The following is a 16,589-nucleotide window of genomic DNA, read 5'->3' as shown; positions in this document are numbered from 1 at the left end:
CCTGTGCCATTACATCACCTCAAAAGACCAGGGGGACAGTGATCCTAGTCTGGGGAGCAAGCCAGTCCTGCCACTTTGCAGCAAAGACCGGTAAGAATCAAGAGGATTCCACAGGCCCCTTTTTTTCTGTCTCACTGAATAACACGGAAGCCTCTTTCACCACCCTGAAATCACCTTGGGATAGAGAATGAGCTTTTACCTACAGAGGACAAGATGTCTAACGGGAAAAATTTAAACCAGCGCTAGAAAGAAATTGAATTTCTAATAAATAAAATATTTAAATTAAACGAGAACATTTAAATTGGAAGAGACTCAGATATTGTTAATTGGCAAGTAGGGGGTGTCAAAGGAAGATCAGACCCGCTTTAGGAAGGACAGAAACTATTTGATATTGCACATCCGAGTGGAGTGTGACTGAATTTTCAACCCTGCTACATCTTTATTCCTCGCTGCTCCTTACCATACATGTCATCTTTCTTCAAGTCAAAGCAACTTTGGTGTTTGGAAGTGTCCTCCGGGAAGCCTAGGGGCACGAGAAACTTTCTTTAATGTCCCAAAAAGGCAATAGCAATTTGAAGTTTGCAAGATATCCTCTTGAGAAGTCCTCAATGCTCTCGCACCACTTGAATTAAAATCAAAGCTGCTGGAGGATTTGCTGAACCCCACTGTGTTCCGTGTAAAAGTGGAGGTCAGCGTTCTTTGGGAGAGGGGGGGAACAGAGTGTTCCAACTGTTGGGAGGAAGTGGGAGACATAGAATGAAAAAAATCACAAGAGCCTATCTCCCTTATAAAGTCTCAGCTGAACCCATCATACTTTGAAGCAAACTAGACAGACTCAGGTTTTCACAGGAAGGAAAGACTAAGATTTGTGATGAGAAGTAGCTAGCAGAGTTAGTGAGCAAGCCTCCATTCACATCAAAATCTCTGCTCCCTCCACCTGGGAGCGGAGCCAAGGACCCCGTAAAGATGCCTAAAAGCTAAAGTTCAAGAGCAAAGCTGAATCTGGGGGACAGTCAGGAAAATGGTTGCACCTGTTGGGTCATCTCCAAGATGCTTAACTGTTTGTTCATGAATGCCTACTTTGTTGTCATAGGCTGTTTTATCAAGGTGCCTGTACTGAGAAGCCACGCTCCCTTGCCTCTGCCAGCCCTCATTGATTTTTCAGCAAAGTTTCTGAAAACCATGCCTGGCACACGGAGAAGCCTTACTTCTTACAAAGCACACAGAGCTTCAGATGCTTCAACTAAAGGTCATGGACAGACTTGAGCACTGAAGATTAAAGTATGACCTGGTCTGTTTTATTGCAGAACATCAGATGTTCAACAGCACAGAGACATTTAAAACAATGGCTCTCTTTCCTTTTACCAGTGGGCCATCAAATATCAATCAGTGTGTAAAATTCATTTTTGTTAAAACAGGGATGCGTTCTGTTCCAGTGATGTCTGGCAAATGGAGGTGAGCCAACCATGCAAGAGTGTGGATCGGGGTCCACCTGCCTGTGAGAAAGTATAAGAGGTGAGGCATAAGAAGTCAATGCTCAGGGAGAACTTTCCCTAGGAGGGCATACCAACGTGTGATCCAGGTGGTCAGCAATTCCATTCAAGGGCAACTCAGTGCTGAAGGACAGGCAGGTAAACGGTGAAATAACTGCGGACATAACTTAATCCCATTGGAGGTGCCACCGAAAATTTGCAGATTCTGGGAGTGCAGATTGCAAAAGGGAAGAGATCCGCTGGCTTGGTAGAATGCATTCTCGAGGAAGGAAATCATACATCCCATATACATTATTGTCACAGGCTGATACACATTCATGTGATGGCTAATTCGTGTGTCAACTTGACTGTGCCACAGGGTGCCCAGATTAAATATTATTTCTGGGTGTGTCTGTGAGTGTTTCAGGATGACATTAGCATTTGAATTGGTGGACTCTGTGAAGTAGATTTCCCTCCTCAGTGTGATTAAGCATCATCCAATCTGTTGAGGGCCCAAATAGAAGGAACGGTGCAGGAAGGAGGAATTTACCCCTCCTTCTCCTTCCTGTCTGCCTGCTTTGGCTGGGACATGAGTCTTCTACCTTTAGACTGGGATTTACAGCATCAGCGACTCTTGTTCTCAAGGCTTCTGACTCAGACTGAATTACACCACTGGCTTTCTTGGGTCTCCAGGTTATAGAGAACAAATTTTGGTACTTCTCAGTCTCCATAATAGTGTGGTCCAGTTTCTCATAATAAATCTGAAACTCAAGCCCAGCACATGGAGAAGCCTGACTAATACAGTTATTTCATCAACTGCCATCTCTGTGCTGGAAAGGGTATCAGAAATCATTAATCCAACTCATTCATGCTTTCACACACATTGGCTTTATGGCCTACGAACTGTGCTAAAATACGATGTAACCCTGGCTTCAATATCCTCTCATTTAAGATGATATTGCAGATTCTATGTCATAGAACCATAGATTCTCCTACTGGAAGGGACTTAAAAATTCATCACATCCAATTCCCCACATTTCATAAAAGGACTCCAACCAAAACATTCAACACTTGCTACTCAAACATCCCCATGACCAGGAACTCACTACCTCTTAAGGCAGCCCAACTACCTTTGAAATTGTTCTTGTAAATTACTAAATTACTCTTAGGAATTTGTTATGCTTTGTTAAGAAAGCATAATTTGATACTGGATATTAGCTTTTTTCTTTACTGTCCTCTGCAAAATATTGTATATGTGTACACAAATGCACACACTCAACATAGAATCAGCTAGCATAATACTTCTCAAATTAATTGGATTAATTAGGAATTGATTGCACATTGTGTGTTCACACACACAAGCACACATATGCACACATACTGTTACTGCAGTTCTTAAATTGTCATCAAGAATGGTTTATTTATTCAACCATTGGCTGCTCTTTTCTTTGGAAATTATTAACAGACCCAAAAGAGTTTTCTGTTTTTTATTTTTTTTAAAGCTCACCAATTTGCCTTGGGGCAGAAAAAATATGAGTGCAATTTATCATTTTGCCAAAATAAGTAAGCCTTGATGAGGTGAGCACCCATCAATTGCTTAAGTAAGTTAAAAATGGGAATGTCAGCACTGGCTCCACTCATTCATTGTCTGGATATCGGTGGACACAGCCAGTTCATAGACTCTCAGCTCAGCATATACCCAATTCATCTATGTGCATGCTTAGAACTACGTGCAGGCTTTCTCTCCAAGAGCAAATGACTACACGTCTCATTGGCATTTTGCAAAGATTAAATACTTTCTTTCTTACCATATTTTCCTGTTGCAAGCACATTGGCTACAAGATACACCATCGTGTTAATATCGTGGGCATGATACATTTAGTGGTCATGTCAGCTGTACGACGTTCCAGTTTCAGAAATGATGAGGGGTGGTGAGGAGTATCTGTGAGACTTAAGGAAATGCCCTGTTTACTGTCCTGAGCATCAGACAAATAAAATGCAAGTTTTTTTCAACTAAACCATTGTGCAGAGAAATGAGTTTGGGTTTGTTTTGGTGCCTTTCATTCTGTAACTAGCCCCATTCCCTCCCACTGTTTTCCCAGTCCTTGTGTTCTCACCAATGCTGTGCTTTCGCCTCTGTTAGCATCTCCTCCTGGGCACATTTACTTCTTCAGCTTTGATGTTTGGCGACACTACTAAATTTATTCCAAGCCAGCTCTAATCTGAGTCTCATTTGGATTTCTTTAAACTCCAAGGCTGGGACATCCCGAAAACCAGTGGCAGCAAGAGAGATGCGGCCCATGAATGATGGACATAAATAGTATTGGGAAAGATTGACCTTCACATAGACAGATAAATAAGTGATAATCTCAAGAAAGTTTTCTTCTCCCTAAATCAACAACCTGAAAATTTGGGAGATTCTTTTTTTCTTTTTCATAAGGGAGCTCTCCAGAATTCCTCTGTCGACCTATCATCTACCCCAGACAAGAGTTCAGTGAAACTGAGATTACACCACCCCATTTCCAAGCTTCCTTGTGAACAGTGGCATAATTTGTGGAGAGCGAAGAACATATTTTTTTCTCTTTATTAAGTAAGCCTTGAGGAGGTGAGCACCCATCAATTGCTTAAGTAAGTTAAAAATGGGAATGTCAGCACTGGTTCCCTGGATATCGGTGGACACAGCCAGTTCATAGACTCTCAGCTCAGCATATACCCGTAGGTTGAGTCTGGGCCTGGGGGTGAAGCAGGGGGTTCCCTTCCCCCCCCCCCCCCCGGAATAAGCTTTGCAACGCATTTGCTTAAATCCTGAGAGGAAATTAAGAGCAGGTCAGACACTCTTCAGGTCACTATTTTTGCCAATTCACTGGCAGTCCCTTCCCCAGCTTTGTTCAGCTAATTAATCCCCCCAGACACTTGCATTCACCACATGTAAATTATCACAGAAGGGAGCTTTTTTGTCCTTCTATTTTTTTTAAACATACACTTGAATTATACTCTTCTGACATCAGCTTCCAGCCCCACTGAGGGGTTTCCAACAACCTAATAACAAACAGATTAGAGGCCAGAGGACCATGTTTTCCTCGAGTCCTTCTCTGCGTCCAGCTGTGAGGCTTTGCAGCGATTACAGGCAGAGGCAGCCCAGGCTGCAGTTCCAACTCTAATGTTAAAATGGAAACTCGGTGTGAAGGCCTCCGGGGGATTCGAGAACACTAACTTTGTTGCCCATCAGAAATGGATAATATTCCCCATTCTGTTCCTCCTGGTATCAGTTCCAAGTTGGAAAGCGGCCTCCTCTCTTAATTCAAGCTGGGGCCAGAGTGGAGCAAGCCTTCTCAGATATTATAAGCCAGTATGAGCTCAAAAAAGAATTCACCGCTCAAGGCCAAATAGCTTCAAAGCTAATAATCCTCCAGAGTCGGTGTGAGAGTGCTAGAACTGTCAATGTCAACTTATACCATGCCTGGTGAAAACGAAACTTCAATAATGACATCATGGAGGAGAGGGCAGAGGGCAGCCGCTGCAGAGGGAAATACCGGGGCCCTTCAGATCTTTGAAACCTGCAAGGATTTATCTGGACTAACATGTCTCCATGTAGTCATTGCAGTTTTAGGCTGCTCTGATTAAGGATTTAACGTATTCAAAGGGTTTCGGCAGCAGCAAGATGACATTTTTTTCAGGAGCTCTATTGGATTCCATTATCTTCTCCTCTCTTCTTCTGTGGATACATCCCCTCCCCGAATGGGGCCCCCTCCTCCTGTCACATCTCCTCCCAGGCCTCCAGACAGGCTTCATCCAACAGGAGACTGGCCCAGCTTGGGGTCCACTCTGGACCCCATCTGCCCCCCGCCCCCCTTTTCATTCATGCCTGGGTTTGATTGTCAAACAGGCCTGGCCGCACTTAGGCACTTGAGTGTCAGGAGTCAGACCCCAGCAGACTTGAGCAAATTCCTTTAGGATTCCCCTGAGCCCCGCATAACTTCCTTAGCCAGCCCTGAGATGTAAGGAATGCAGGTTCCTGTTAGAATACACCCAGAGATATATACGGTCACGGTCACAGTTCAAAAGAATAAACTTCACAGAACCCTAGGGAAGGGAGAAAAGGAGGAAAGTAAAGCTCAGGGCAGGAGTGGAAGGTCAAGGAGGAACTCCCCGTGCCTCCCACCCTCATCCAAGGCCCATGAGGACAAGGCAATTTAACTCTGCCATTGGTTGCAGTCCAGAAATGGAGCTACAAGAACGCATCACAGGGCGTGAGCCTATTTGTCAGGCTCCATGGAGACTTCAAGAAAGCCCGAGCTAAAGAAGACTCATGGGGGCAAGGAAACTGCCGGCATTCAGATGTTGGCAGCACAAGAAATATGTGTGCTGCTGCTCAGTGGTGGTCATGTTCAGCGCCCCCTTCTGGAGGACCATGAGGTCTCGTTTACCAGATAATGAGGACAATATTAGGTCAGCCAGGTCATTGTTGGATGTTCTGGCATATAATGACAAGAACAAGAGTCCAAATCAGACAGATCTGAATGCCGGTTTGGTCAGACTAGCTGTGCTCCCTTGATGAGAGCCTTTACCTCTCTGAACCTCGGTCGTCCTCATGTGAAAAATGGGGATAATATCTCAGGATCAGGGTTATGTGAAGATTATATAAAACAATGCAGGTAAACCACTTAGCATATTGTCTGGCCCCAGTAAATGTTCAATAAGTGTTAGCTGTTATTATTATTATTACTATCATTATAATTCAAGTAGCAGTTTTTGCTAACATTTGGAAGAATTAAAAATATTAGAACTTGAGAGAAGTATAAAAACCGTTTGGAGAGAAGACATAAAAGCTTCTCTAGATTCAACGGTGCACATCTTTCCATAATGGCTAGTGGAAATACATATCCAGACTGGACATTGCAAGTGTGGCCCAAAGGGATGTGTGTGGATCGTTGATGTAGTCCCACTCAGGAATGACCACATAGAGCCTGGGACATATTCTTGAATTAATCAATAATTGTCTTGGTCCTGACTCCAGGGCTTCTTTCTTTTGTTTCAAGCTTTTGTTTATATCAACTTCATTAAAGCACAATTTACACACAACAAAATGCACACATTTTAGGTACACAGTTTTGATGAGTTTGGGCAAATATGTTCACTTATGTAGCCACGACAATCAAGGTAATGAGCATTACCCATACACCAGAAAGTTCCTTTTGCCCCTTCCTACTCCATACCCACCCCAACCCCCAGCCCCAGGCAACCACTATTCTATTTTCTGTCACTATAGATTACATTTGCCTGTTATTGGTCTTCAAAGAAATGGAATCAAGCAGTGTGTATGTTTTTGTGTCTGGCTTCTTTTGCTCAGCGTAATGTTGTTAAGATTCATCATATTGTTGCATGTTGGGACTTCATTTGTTTTCAATTGCTGAGTAGCATTGCTTTGTATGGATGTACCACATGTTGTTTATCCATTCACCTATTGATGAACTTTTGGATTCTTTCCATTTGGGGGATATTATTTATTTATGTATTTATTTATTAAAAATCTGCGATAAACACTGAAAATGTGCGTTTTCATTTCTCCTGGGTAAATATGTAGAAGTGCAATTTTTAATTTTAAAAGAAACTGCGAGGCAGTTCTCCAAGGTGGTTGTAGCATATGACACCCCCACTCTCAATGTGACCAAGAATGGGGTATCAAGGGAGGGGTTTCCCTGGCTGGAGAGGAATATCTTATCACTGACATGGTTTAGTATTGCTGATGCATGGTGATAATAAAAAGCAGATTGACTTTGAGTGGTTTAGTTATTGTTTCTAAATTCTCTACAGGCAATGCACCCCCCTTATTCCCTGCCCTGTACAGACTGCTTGTATTGCCCCACCTTTGGTACAACACTGCTCACCAACAGTTAGTATGGTCAGCCTTTTCCATCGTAGCTGCCTTAAGTGCCTCTGTGGTGGTATCTTCTTATGGTTTAGATTTGCCTTTTCCTGAAGGGTGATGAGGCTGAATTTACTGGCCATTCATACATCTTTATTTGTAAAGTGTCTGTTCAAATCTTTTGCCTATTTTTGGGGTGGCCGGATGGCTCAGTTGGTTAGACTGCGAGCTTTTACCAACAAGGTTGTTGGCTCAATTCCCACATGGGATGGTGGGCTGTGCCCCCTGCAACTAACGATTGAAAGTGGCGACTGGACTTGGAGCTGAGCTGCGCCCTCCACAACTAGATTGAAGGACAACAACTTGGAGCTGATGGGCCCTGGAGAAGCACACTGTTCCTCAATATTCCCCAATAAAAAAAAAATCTTTTGCCTAGTTTTAATTGGGCTATTTGTCTTTTTATTATTGTGCTGTATGAGTTCTTTATGTATCTTGGATATAAGTCCTTTTTCAAGTACCTGTATAGTGAATATTTTCTCCCAATGGTGGTGTTTTATGCTTCCCTTTCTGTTCCATCCTGCTAGCCTTTATCTTACTGACCTTCATAAACATCAGGTTTCTGCCTTGACACCAAGTTCACCAACTTCATTTCTATTGCAAACAATGAATTGCAAAAGTCACAGGTTCCACAATGCACTAACCAGAGGGGGCGCCCTTCTTTGTTCCTTCATACAGTGGTTTTTGCTGCTATAGTTACTGTCATTGCCCATTTATAGACCCGGTTTAAATCAGGAGGATATCTCTCCTGGCCTGTACGCTTTCAGGAATACTTCCCACACGTCCCCTCTTTCCCAGTCTCACCCCTTTTCACCCGAGTGCCCTCAGATGGGCTTTTCCAGTGTTTTGCTCCTAAAAGTTCCACTGTTACCCACGACCCCACCTCCCAGTTCATGCTCTGCAGTTTAATCTACAGCTGGGCTCAATTTTCCTGAGTGCTTTCCACCAGCTTTCTGTGTTCACTGCTCCCACTCCTGCCCACGCATGTTCACCTGTCCACTTCATATCCATGCATGGAACCTGGAACCTGATTGACTTCTTTTGAAGTCACCATACTCCGTTCCCCACAGAGCAGGTCAGAGTCTTCCCAGGAGCTGGAGAACTCTGGCACCTTCTCACATGAGGCTAGGAGGAGGCAGGGTGCTGGTTTACAGAGATGTGATTCGGTAATGGCGACTCTCTGGCAAAAGAAAGGAAGATGGGTGGGAGGCTGGAGAGAATGGGACCTGTAAAAACTGGTCCATATGCCACCACAGGATAATGTCAGTATCTCAGTTGTGGGTAGATTGTGAGGATAAAAAGAGATGCTACATAAAAGGCACTTAGGACAGTGTCTGGCACCAAATAATTGCTCAATAACTGTTAGCTATTAGATCAGGATCCCTTTTATCTGACACACTATGGACTGGTCTTGGTCAGTTAATGGAAAAAGTTGGTTGACAAGGGAAATCAGAGAAAATTATACTACACACCTTCAACGTTTAATTTTAACTTAAAACATATAAATGTACACCCATTCACTGTTCTTTGATGTAGATCCAAGGCCTCTCCTTTGAGTACGGGTCCATGGACGGGCGTATCCAGCCATCTTTCCTGAGTAAACCACACCCAATAATGCATCATCTACCATTTCCAGTTTCCGTTTCTTTAAAGTGGTTCGAGAACTTACACTTGCCAAGTACTCTGAGTGAAGAATCATTCTAGATGTGTTCAGTTCCGTCCCCCCCCATCTTTAATGTTTGCTTACCCACACCTAACTCATTAGTAGTGCTTTCTAGCAACCCATTGTCATTTTATCTTCTCACAGTACTTAACTTAGTTTGCATAGGACTAACGACTCTTTCTTTCCACTTTCATTATACAGTCTGTTTGCAGAACATTGCATTAAATTACTTAATTGCAATAAGGCTTTCACAAAGACAAGCAAAGTAAGAGTAACACAGGGTTGGGAACAAAGACTCACTGACCCTTAGCAAGCTTGTATTCACCTGGTAGAAGCAGAAGCATCGACCGGAGAAGGGTATATGGGGAAATGACATAATGGGAAGCAATATTCTGGAGAAAGTTGTTCAGGGGAAGGGCACGCTTGGCTGGAATATTGGGAAAGAACATACTGGAGAGGAGCTACTAGCCAGGGTCATTCCCTGTGTTGTGGGCGTCAGTAAATATATTTTAGGAAGGGAATGAGGAGCACCTGTTATCTAGCAGATTGGGTAAGTAGAGGAAGTTGAAAGGATGTCTATATACCTTGGGCCTGCATGTTATTTGTTGTCAAACTTTGTCCTGACCTTTGGGATTACTTCCCACACCTCTGGAAAGAATCTGAGGGAAGAGCCTTTGGAAATTAGAAGACCGGGGTTCTAGTCATGGACCTATTACTTACACACACTGGGACCTTGACAGTAACACTCATCCTCATTTCCTAGAAGGAAAGTTTGATAGTCTGAAAGCTGAGTGATTCTGCCCACATCACCCTTGAGGACCTAATGAGATCATGTGAGAAATGCTTTTTCCACATTACGGCGCAGCTCAGTCTGAGCAGTTTCTCCGGTCATTTCACCGGTTGCCATACCCCAGATGCCAAAGGTCAGGCCATGCCACATTTGGGGGCTTTCAAATTCCAGGCACCAGTCACTTAAGAGAGGAAAGGGCAAAAGCATGTTCCTTCTGTCAGTTTCTCTCAGCATCTCGCTCTTGCCTTCCCTTGCCCTTTTACTGTTGACAGAGCCCTTTATCAGGCAGAGTCCCCCATCCCAGCCCTCGGGCACGTCCTGGGGCAGCAGCTGCCATGCCAGGTAGTGCTCTACCAGGTCAATACGCCTGCTCCCCACAAGCACTGTTAACTGCAGCCAGATGCATGCTTGCTCTCAGTGGATCTCTTTTGGGGGGTGGGGTAAATTGTTCTTAGGAATGTGAAGAGGGAACCAGTGTTAAAGACTTCTACCCACCAAGCACCCACATAGTCTTCAGGGGCAGTCCCAAAGAGCAAGCAGCATCTGATAAGACTATATACTCAGAGCAGCCTTTTGGGGAAGTGGTTAGCAGCCCTCCATGTGGGGTGCTTTTGAGGGTCCCCAGAATGCTGTCTGCCTCACCCAACACTCTTCATCAATTCCCTGAGTCAGGAGATCCCACAAGTTCACAGCGATTTGTCCCTGAGAACGCAAACATTCCAGGGAGTGAATACAGTAAGTTGTAGCAGTCATTTTCCCTGTGATCTGAGTATCTTATACTTTGTGCAGAGCTGTTTTTTGTCAGGTTGGGAAAGGAGAGGTTGAGGACATGGGGACACAGAAAAGAAAGAGGGAGGCAGTGTTTGCAGCAGAAAAGAAAAACACAGAAAGGAAGCGGTCCAAGAGGAGCTGCACCAGCTCTGGAAGGGGAGAAAAGCCTAAACGTTAGCCCGAGGCCTCTGGTTCTCTGTGGTACTAATAGCTCACAGATGCAGAAGACGCGCACGGCACAGCTATTCTGCATGTGTGCATGTGCGTGTGTGTGATCCCACAAAAACCCAAAGATGATTTGATATTATTTTAGGTTTCTTCAGTATGAACACATTGACATTCTGAGAATTTTTTCCCCCGTCTAAACCCAGCCCTGATTTTTCTCTCTCCATCTGTGTTCCTTTGGCAGAAACTTGTACCAAAAGAATGAAGGAGGAAAGGGTCATTCTGGGAAGGACGGGAAGCAGGCCAAGCTGGGAATGCTCCACGGCCTCCGTGCACTTCTGCCAAAGGGGCCCAGCCACTGGCCACCCTGTGAAACGTTAATGATGGGGGTGTGGCAGAGCCCGGGAGGGGGCTGAGTGTAGATCCGTTCCACAAGTGCTTGCCTTTATGCGGGTTCATGGCGGCTCTACCTTGGATTTTTGTGTACTTTTGTTTCGTTTTTTATCAAAATTCAGCCCTGCCATCCATACTACATGTAGGATGTCACATGAGTTTCCTGAGGCTGCAATTTCAAGCCCGGTTTCCTTGGGAGGGTGGAGGGTAGCAGTGTCTCCATACATCTGGAGGCTGAGGGATAAATCCTACATGTTCACTTTTATCCTTTGAGTGCCTGGGGAGGCCCTGAAGAGAGTGTCACTGGGACTTCCAAATAGCTGACACTGGTTGTCCTGCCCTGATATGGCCCTTCTGGAAGGAACCTGTCTCCTGGACCGGGCATAGCTATGACCTGAATTACCCTGCAGGTTCTTCTCTGGGAGGTAGAATGGAGGCAGCTTCTCCAAGGCAGCTTGTAGAGGTAGAAAGACCATAACCTTCAATCCCAGTTCTGCCCCATCCATAACCTTGAACAAGTCACTTAATTAACTGGGCTCCATGTTTAAATATATCTTAGACTTTACGGCAGGATTAAATAAGATGTGAGAGCAGCTCTTGGCACAGATGCCAAAGGTGGCAGCCACTCATCTGACCTGCTGTGGACTCCGTGTCCTTCTCCCTGGAGAGTTCCCAGTGCCAATGAATGAGGTAGGGCAGAGCAGGGTGGGGAGCCCTGGCTGCAGACGGCTTTTAGCAAAAGACTCAGAGCTTTCTGGGTTCCATTTCCCACCCTTCTCCCCCCTTCTCCGGGCTGCTCCCTGGAGCCCTCTGTGATGCAGGGGTAGCCCACAGAGTAGGTTTTATGATTCTAAGTGATCCACAGAGCAGCCCTCGCTGCATGTCACTGCTGGAAAGGCCAAGTTGTGCTAATAGGAAGTGATGGTTGATCCCATTTAGCTGGAAATGTCCAGGAAGGCAGATTTAAAGGAGGCTCACATTCCTATAGCCCTTCTCTTGGGAGCATAGGCACAGGGGTGAGAAACGTGGCCTGAAATGCAGCAGGGCCTTGGGGGTGGCAGGCCCCTGCCACAGGCTCTGCCTGTCACTAAGGATTACACTAGTTCTATAAACCCTTTATTCAGACTGGGAAGGGGGAAAAAAGGAGGATATTTGGGAAGGATGAAAAGTGCTCTCCAAATGGCTTAGCCTTCACAGAAGGGCAGAGGCAGGGAGAGAGCAGACACTCAGGGTCTCAGTGCATCTCAGTGCTGCCGTTCTGGAGATGCCCAAACAGGGACAATTTGACTCCTGGACCCATTAAATGTTCTACAGCTTCATCAAGAGTTTTGAAGAACAAAATTAAAGTGTCACCGTCACTTTGCTGGATGAATTGGATGACGGTGTAGCTCAGTATTTCTTGTGACCCATCAAGGCCCGCCTGGGGCACCTGGGAAATTTGATATCATTGTGCAGTTCCAGGAAAAGGGGGACACTGACTTGCTCTAGGATCCTGGACACCTTCAGAAGGAGGTCTATGATGAGGCAGCCTCCAGAGCCAGATGGGTGCCAGGGCACAATTCAAGGTAGGCTCAACTCTTTCTCCACCCACTACCCACTGCCCACTGCCCAGATAAGCTGGTGGTGATCACTTGGTTTCTCAAGGGGAAACCCCCTGGAGCCCAGATCAGCAGCTCTTGCCCACTGACAAGTCGGGCCATGAGGAACTAAGAGAAAGGAGGTCCACTTCTGTCAGAGCATGGACTACTTTATGCTGGAATCTCCCACGTAGGCCTCTGTCTTATCCACTGGACTCCACTCCTTGGGACAGAGACACACACTAGCTTGGAACATAGGGCCCGGTACATCTGTGTGTGGATTTTGTTATAGAGAGTTAGATGTATATACATGTAGCACAATCCCTGGGTACAAAGATCATTTAACCTAGCCGGGCTTCTTAGTCTGTTAGGGCTGCTATAATAGAATGCCAGGGACTGGGTGACTTATAAACCACAGGTAATTATTTCTCACACTTTTGGAGGGTCGGAGGTCCGAGATCAAAGCCCCAGCACATTCAGTGGCTGGTGAAGGCCCTCTTCCTGGTTCATAAATAGCTGTCCTCTCACTGTGTCCTCCCCTGGCAGTAGGAGGGAGAGAGCTCACTGGGGTCCATTTTATAAGGGTCCTAGTCCCTTTCATGAGGGCTCCACCCTCACGACCTAGTTACCACCCAAAGGTCCACCTCCTAATACTACCACATTGGGGGTTAGAACTTCAACATATGAATTTTTACAGAAAATATTCAGTCCATTGCGCTGCACATAGAAGATATACTAATATCTGTTATATGTGAGAACACATGGTCTCTATCACTGTAATATACAAGCATGGCATTGTCATAGCATAGTAGAGAATAAAGGGACATCAGTGGGAAAGAATGGATTCAGAAAGGTTGAGTAACTTGCACCAGCTTCACAGTAGGTTTGTGGTAGAGATGGAAAAAAATTATCCAGGTTCCCTGCACCCCAGCCCAGTGATGTTTCTACCTGTCCCCCCTACCCCCCCACACACACCATGGCCCCATATCAAGTGAAGAGCTAACAGGGAATGCAGCATGGAGTGATGGAAAAACCTGGGCTTTGAAGCCAGAGAATTATGGGTTTGAATCCTTCTCCTAACTTTTCAGGACTGCACGGGCTCAGCCCTTAAATGGGCACAATGAGGAAGAGGCTTCCCTGGAAAGCTACACTGAAAGAACTTAGGAATTTCAGTTTCCATATCTGTGGAATGGGAACAATAGAGTTGCCCTAAATTGTGCCTGTGGGGAAGATGGCATGACAGAAAACACAGAAAACACCTAGCAGAGAGTCCTGCATAGAGTGGCCGCTCAACAAACTTATTGCTCACCAGACTGTCAATTAAAGAAAAAAACACATCTTGTGGAAAATAAGGTTAAAAGCAGGTCTGAGAAAGAAGCGATGTCAGAGCCCTGAGGAGCAAGATCTCCAGGAGATGAAGAATGACCTTGCTGAGGGGCTCACCCGGGACGTGCTTGACGAAGTGAATGGCCGCTGTTTAGCTGAGCCAGGCATTCTCGGCCTCGCTACCCGGCCGCCTCGGCCTGGGAAGTGTGCCCTGCGTGTGGGTTGCCAGCGATCCGAGGTGCCGCGTAATTACTTAGCAGTTTACTAGCATTGGAGACACCCAGGGTGCACTTCAGCCATCAATTAGCTTGTGCTCACAGCCCCCCTGTGAGGCCCAGTGGTATCAGGACTCCCATTCTTCAGCCAAGGAAACTAAGGTGTAAACAGGTTAAGCAACCAGCCCAAGGTCACACCTTGAGTCAAGCGGTCACGAGGCACGAGGGCCGCGTCCTTGCTGGCTCCCCGGCCTGTCCTTAGCCCACTGGCCCATGCTGCTGCCCATAAAATCTGCCGTTTATATCTCGTCAGAAAGCCAGGTAGTGCACCCGGGACATTAGGAGCTGTACAGAAAGGCCATTCAGCTGATTTTCAAGGCACTGTAGGGTGTTTAAGGAAATGTTTAACCCCTTGCTTTGAGAGGTCGAGCAGGGGCAGCACAACCTGAGTTAGCAGTTTCTTTGCTGGGCTGCCGTGCTGCCTTCTACACTACAGCCGGCTTCAGCGGCCTGGGTTTGCTTTTGCTCTGCTTACTTCCAGAGCACATGCTCGCACAAGCTGGGGACCACAAAGAGTATCTTTTAGGAGACGCCAAGATGATGAAAGCGAAGCCCAGACCTCACTCCAGCTAGATCGCCATTTCAGGACTTTCCCCTGGGTTCCCGCTGTTGGGGGAAGAAAGGTTGCCTACATTTGAAAGGCTTCCACAGGTGTGGCCGTGGAAGGTGGTGGGGCAGGAGAGCTTTCTATTGCCTAATGATGCTACAGGCCACACAGAGCAGCTCCTGGTGGTACCTGGCCCCAAGTGCACACCTTCTGAACTAGCCCATGTTCCAGAACTCCACTCTTTCAACAGCATAGGTCTAGCCCGTGTCCTGTTCTTTCTAGGCCCTTCTACGTCACCTGACAAATAATCTCAGTTTCTCCCTCTCCCTCAGTATCCCTTCTGTAAATCCAATTGCTCACCTCTCTAAAATACGCAAATCTCACAAATATTTCTGGAATTTCTAGCCAGGCAGCCCTGTCCCAGGCTCACCTAGACCATTATAATAATGTCCTAAGTGTAGTTACGGTTGCACCCCTTCCCCTCAAATCTTTTATCACACAGCAACCAGAATGCCCCACCCTAAATGTCTTATTGTCTTTCTTTAAAAACTTTCATCCTTATTGCCTGCAGATGAAGCCCAAATTCCTTAACATGGCACCCACGGCCCCAGAAACCTTTCCTGCCTCTCCTCACCTCACCTTCCTCCCTCAGTGGCAATGTTGGTTCATTCACAGCACACACCTGTGTTCTTCCCCTCTGGGCCTGAGAGTTCCTGGAAGTCCTCTGCTTCCTGCCCTCGCAGGCTGAGTTCTACCCATCCTCCATGGCTCCAGGCTGGGAGACCCTCCTCAACTCTCAAGCCAGACTGAGTGGATATCCTCTGATCAAGCTGTCCTAGAACCCCACAGACACTGAAATGATCTGCTTGTGGGTCTCTGTCTCTATTCCACAGGGCTGGCCACGGGCTTTCCTCCCCCTGTGTCCAGTGCATGAGGCTTTGTAAATAGCACGAGGCACTTAGTAACTTTTTATTAAACTTAAATCAGCGGTGTGATCTGATTCTAGCTATGCTTTCAATAGCTGATAATGAGCACATATAAAGAAAGTTTATAATGAATTCCGACTAGACTCACACACCTTACAAAATGAACGTGGGTATACAAACCTGGTATAATCTGGCCCGCTCTAAATTTTCTGTTGAAATAGCAGACAAGTCAGATAACCTCTCTGGACTTCAGTTTCCTTTCTGGTAAATCAAAGGGTTTGAACTAGGCCAGTGGTTTTCAAACTGTGCTGGGAAACCCCTATGAGGGAACTTTGGTCCTGCTTTTAGGGTGAAGGGAGGCCCAGGAGATAAGGCTCCAGGTCCTCTTCTTCAATCAGAGATATTCCACTCTTATTTATTTTATCAGTTGAGCTTCTAGATAAGATGCATGTGAACAAAAGATCTTGCAGCTAATGAAAGTTGAGAAAACCACTTAACCTATGGCAGTGCCAAATGAAGGTGTTTCAGGTAGAACTAGGGTGTTTTTTAATGCCCCTCCAATCACGTGCTTGTGGTCTCAAAGGGTGAGGCCCCTTGAATATAAGCAGGGCAATATTAAGCCAGTCATTTTTCAGTCCAGTACAAAGGAACCCACGGAAGAGTCTCTTTTCTTGTGACCTTTGAGAATCTCCGGGGACCCCAAGCATGAAAAGCTCCTTTGGGCAGGAAAGTTCAGGCTGTCTTGCTGAGGTCTGGGCTGG

This window comes from Rhinolophus hipposideros (assembly GCF_964194185.1).
Source record: "Rhinolophus hipposideros genome assembly, chromosome: 11".
Classification (NCBI taxonomy): domain Eukaryota; kingdom Metazoa; phylum Chordata; class Mammalia; order Chiroptera; family Rhinolophidae; genus Rhinolophus; species Rhinolophus hipposideros.
This window is presented reverse-complemented; position numbering follows the sequence as displayed.